Raw genomic sequence first — 5,516 nt, forward strand, 5'->3', positions numbered from 1 at the left:
GCATTTCCTAGGGTCCTAACTTAATTCCCACATGCCTTAGATGAGTTTTTGGGGCAAATAAGCATGGAAATTTGGTGTTTACGGCCTAAGCACAAGATTGGGCCGTAAACTCCCTTTTAGGTCCTAAAAACTTGTGTTTTCATGTTCAAACTCATCTAGGCTATTTCCTAAATTAATATCCAAGCTTAAAGGAAAGGAAAATGGGACATTTGGCCAAGTTTTGGGTGTTTACGGCCTAAGGGGCTTCCTAGAATAAGATAGAGAAGAAGATTTTTGACCTTTAAATGTAATGGAATATGTTTAGAATAAGATAGAGAAGAAACCCTTACGTTTGGAATCCGGAATTCGCGGTTTTGGAGTCGGGTTCGGGTCTAGAGAGAGAAAGTAGTGAGAGAGAGTGAATGAGTGGTAAAAGAGTGTTCAAATGGTGTTCACTCTCATTTTATATGCCTCGGGTATTGCACCTGGTACACGGCTACCCGATGCTAAAGTTTAACGGAGTTAAAACTTTTTACCCGGGTGAAGTGGTTGAAAAGTAATATAACTCTATTTAGTTAAACGGGGTTAACACTTAAGTTATAATTACTTATGAAAATATCAAGAAATATAAATAACTAGATATTTATTTATTGACGACTCCAAACATTACAGAAAATAATATATAACGACGAATTCCGTTAGTGAAGACGGGATTTTGTAACGGCAATAAATTTGGGTTGTCACAATTATGATATGTCAGATCGGTATCCTGCTTATGGTATGCTTGTATGCTGCTATGATCTTTTAGATCGGTACCCTGGTAGTTAGGGTGTTGTCATGCTATTATGATCTGTTAGACCGGTATCCTGGTTATGGTATGCTTGTATGATGTTATGATCTATTAGATTGGTATCCTGGTTATGGTATGCTTGTATGCTGTTATGATATGTTAGATCGGTATCCTGTTAGATAGGATGTTGTATGCTATTATGATCTGTTAGATCGGTATCCTGGTTATATGATGTTGCTATGATTGGTGATCTGTTAGATTGGTATGACTGTTATATATGCCATTGTATGATTTTATGTACACATGTTTGTTTGATTTGGGGTTGGGTTGAGACGGTCCTGCTTTGTGTAGGAAGCCAACATACCCAAGGTGGTCCGGACAAGCTGAAGGCCCCGCAAAGGGATTTAGTCAGATCGAAGGCCCAGCGAGCGGTCCGGATAGGTTGTAGTTCCTGCGAGGCGGTCCAGACGTGTTGAAGTCTCGGAGAGCAGTCCAGATAGACTGAAGGCCTGTGAGGCGGTCCAGACATGCTGACAACTCATTATGCAAGTTGTTATGTATTGGTTATATGATATGGTTATGTTTGTATGGTGTTGGTATTTTGGGGTAACTCACTAAGCTCTCGGGCTTACAGTTTCAGTTTATTGTTTCAAGTACATCAAATGATCGCAGGAAGGCAAAGGCGTGATCATACAGCTCGTCATATTTTATGGTTTTATGAATTGATTCTGGGAATACTTTGATGTCTAAACTATTTTGAAAACAAACTATAATAACTTGATGGTTTTAAAATGTATTAAAAAGTTTTAATTTGGCTTGAATTTTATGGGTGTTACAAGTAATTTTTTTTGTAGTGTATGCCGACAAATAATGTTTTACTTGAACGATATGAGAATAATTATTTAATTAAAGAATGAGATAAGTTCCATAAAATTGAACTGCAAGTAGTTTTTCAGGATATAAAATTTCAAGAAAATGTAAACAAATATTTCATAGTTTATTCAAAACATGCTGATGGTATATATGTATACTTAATTCAAGTCAACTCTTTTGTGTACAATTCAGTGATTCACATACAACTCATACAAATTTCAGCTCATCACATTGTTCAGGTCATCTGTGAATTTCATCAACATTGAATTTCATCAAATCATCAATAAACAACAAAAAGAAATACTTACATAAGAAGAAAATCGATGAGTGTTCTTGAGCCTGATTGTTACTGAAAAAATAAGACATAATAAGATATCAGAAGGACCTGAAATTGAAACATTTGTGAACTTTTTTAAGAAGATTAAGCCATAATCTAGCAAAAGAAAAAGACCTAACCTTAAGTTTTGATTTGGGGTTGACAATTGGTTTTAGAATCTGATCGGAAGAGAAATTCGAAGAGAAAGCATTGAATCATGTTTGCAGAAACTAATAAAATTAAGCTAACAGTTGAAATGACATCATAAACCTAAAACTAAATCCTAACTTCTAAACTTAAGAAAACAAAGACGAAAGAAGGGGCATTGATACCTGGTTGGTAAACATTTGATGAACCCAAAACCAGCCCTAATAGAGATTGTGACAGAAGGTCTTCGTTTTGTCCATGGTTGCTGGCACCAATTGATACATACTCCGTGCACTCACATGACTTCAAAGTTATAAAGCACCATGAATAGGATCGACAATTGAAAGGGTAACTAATGAATCACAATACCCTGAAATAATCATTGATGTTGCACTAAAGGCACCAGTATATGTATATGTTGCATATGTTATTAGTCTAATAAAAGTGTATGTGACTATAAAATTATTGTAGTTATCTAAGAGCTCTTTAGCTTATTGTCATGACTCATGAGGTATGCTTATTTAGGAAAAAATTCATCTAAAATCCACACGAGGAAAGGCATTCGGATTAGAAAGCTACAGTTTTCATTCCATACCAGTCATTTGCGTGGTTAATCCAACTCCTACAAACTTTCGGGATGTTGTAAGAGTCTTCAATGTCGTTGCATATGTAAGCGTGAACAAACTTTATTTTTTCTATTAGTTTGATCAACTCATTTACAGTGATAGATTGCACAACCATCCTCTTGGACTATGAGGAAACGTCTTCATCTTCTTCATCGCCTCCATTAATGCCCTTTTGGTAGAAAGGTTGGAGGGACAACAAGTTCTTATGCTTGAGCAATGGACACCGTCTAAGGTGATTCTGAAGGTTAGATTCCAGTACAGAGTTGTTCCATTACATGGGATAGAATCAAACTACCAACTATAGAAAGAGGAAAACTAAGAATTCGATAATGGATAGTGGAGAAGAGCCAAAACTTACCGGGAGGGGTCTATTGAGCATTGAATCCACCTGTCATCCGACTTTGTAGAGTGGTTGCCGTAGAACCTATATTGGAAATACACCAAGTTAAAATCTTGAGGAAGTGTTGGGTAATGCTTATTGCTTAGCTTACTCAGTCTTGGGGAGCGGGGAATCACACAAAATCACTTTTTTTAGCAACCAAAACTTGCATCTAACCCCCATTATTCGTGGCGCCTAAACCCTAAGAAGGGCTCTGCTTTGCCCAACTGGTTGCAGCCTCCTCACAAGAGTCGACGGTGGTATATGTTGCTCAGAACTATTGAAACCAAAAGACCTAGAGGGTGGAGTTGAAATTGATTGTTACACAAGACGAGCTTCTATGGCGATCAGAATTGAAGGACGATTACCATGAGTCCATATCATATACCCAAAATCGACCAGTCACGTCGATATTGAAAGAAGCATAAACCCAAAATTATGAAAATGTGAAAACCAAAGACGAAATAAGAGGTAGCGGTACCTGATTAAATGCCTATTGAACCCAAAATCATATGTCTCACACTTAAGAGAGTAATCGAACAACCGACATGAATTTTTTTTTTTGTGTTGCCCGGTGATGAAATTGAAGCCGGAGAAGAAGTCGTCGGCAAGAGCAAAGATACACAAGATGGAAGACATTGTTGGACTGTGTATCTTAGGGTAGTGGGGGTGGTCGTTCTTTTATGGTGGGGAAACTGTGGCGAAGCAGACGATTATGTGATAGAGGGTGTGACATAAAAAATGAAATATATAAGGAGGAGGGTTAAACTAACCGGGGCGACGCTGACACGAACTGAAGAAGACGGTGGTGATGGCGGAGCTCAATTGCTTCTAAAGAGAAACCCCGTGGAAGGATCGAGATGAAGAAGCGGTGGGAGATAAAAGGAAGATGGTGGAAGGATCGGGAAGTAAAATCGTAACCCTGTGGTAACCCAACGAACAGTATCCTGGTCAAGTACTGTTTAAGGAACTAAATTGGCAACATCATAAAGTCTAGTGGCAAAAATCTGAGCTATTGAAAATATGGAAAGTTGTGGACGAATATTGCCAACCCCATAGGAACATTACTGTTCCTAAGGTGCACAACTTTAATACATATATATATATATATATATATATATATATATATATATATATATATATATATATAATTTTTTATATAGTTTCATTTATATTATGTTTCTAGGAAAAATAACAAATTGATATTTTCTATTCAGACTGTTAACCAAAACAAAATAAATATATACATCCATAACCCTATATACATCACCTCTTCTATAGAAGGAAATTTGCTTATTACAAATATCCCATGATTCATTGGCGAAATCAATGTTTATACAAAAGTAATTTGTACCCACAATGAATCAACAGTGTGAATCCAATGCTCCAAAATACCATCAACACACTGTCACACCCCCATACCGGAATGGTGGAAACGTTCGGGGGTAGAGGACGTCATGTGTAGTATCATAACAACTGCATCATAGTAATCAATGTAAACACAACCATTACATTGAATATATAAATATTCACATCCGTTTGTTTCATACTTTGAATGTATCAAAAACATGGAACAATATTAGAGACGTGACTCTAAGCTCCGTCTTCTCAAAACTCCAGAAGGTACCTGTCTACTGATTTCCTAAGAATACAAGCGGTTTTGAAAAGAGTATCAGCATAAAGCTGGTGAGTTCCTCAGCATGTTGCGTAATGAAAACCTGTTATTGAATCTGTAAAATGTTTGTGTACTTTCCAAGAAAATCCATTATTTTCTAACATGATTGTTCGTTATTGTATATATAGTATGTTCTTTTTTGAAAACACTGGCTACCACCAGTATGTAGTGTATGTTCTGTTTGAAAACCATGGCTACCACCAGTATGTAGTATATGTTCTGTTTGAAAACCCTGGCTACCACCAGTAATGTAGTATACGTTCTGTTTAAAAACCCTGGCTACCACCAGTAATGTAGTATACGTTCTGTTTGAAAACCCTGGCTACCACCAGTAATGTAGAGTATGATAAACTGACTGTTTGTAAAGTACTGATGTTTGTCGGGGAAAATCCTATATTCTCCCTTGAATGTGTATTGTTGCGTTAACTATTCTAAATCTGAAATGCACAAGTGTATCCATACTTACGTTATTAACGCAATCGTTCATGAAAAGTGTATTGTTACGTAATGAAAACCTGTTATTGAATCTATAAAATGTTTGTATACTTTCCAAGAAAATCCATTATTTTCTAGCATGTTTGTTCATTACTGTATATATAGTATGTTCTGTTTGAAAACCATGGCTACCACCAGTATGTAGTGTATTTTCTTTTTGAAAACCCTGGCTACCACCAGTATGTAGTATATGTTCTGTTTGAAAACCCTGGGTACCACCAGTAATGTAGTATATG

At 36.5% G+C, this 5,516-nt stretch overlaps 1 long non-coding RNA gene across 5 annotated transcripts; it reads right to left on the bottom strand.

Annotated features, from left to right (window-relative positions):
* Positions 1-1,734: 1,734 nt before the first annotated feature.
* Positions 1,735-4,056, bottom strand: LOC111898720 (uncharacterized). 5 transcript variants are annotated; one of them, XR_006190797.1, is made up of 3 exons: positions 3,592-4,052; positions 2,291-3,448; positions 1,735-2,188 (listed from the first exon to the last, which is right to left on the bottom strand). It is a non-coding gene; the product is annotated as an uncharacterized LOC111898720 (long non-coding RNA). The 5 variants fall into 5 exon arrangements; XR_006190798.2 differs by having other exon boundaries at positions 2,291-3,805; positions 3,884-4,051; XR_002852687.3 differs by having other exon boundaries at positions 2,291-2,969; positions 3,090-4,051.
* Between the last annotated feature and the right edge of the window lie 1,460 nt (positions 4,057-5,516).

The sequence above is a fragment of the Lactuca sativa genome, chromosome 4, assembly GCF_002870075.4.
Source record: "Lactuca sativa cultivar Salinas chromosome 4, Lsat_Salinas_v11, whole genome shotgun sequence".
In the NCBI taxonomy this organism is placed as follows: domain Eukaryota; kingdom Viridiplantae; phylum Streptophyta; class Magnoliopsida; order Asterales; family Asteraceae; genus Lactuca; species Lactuca sativa.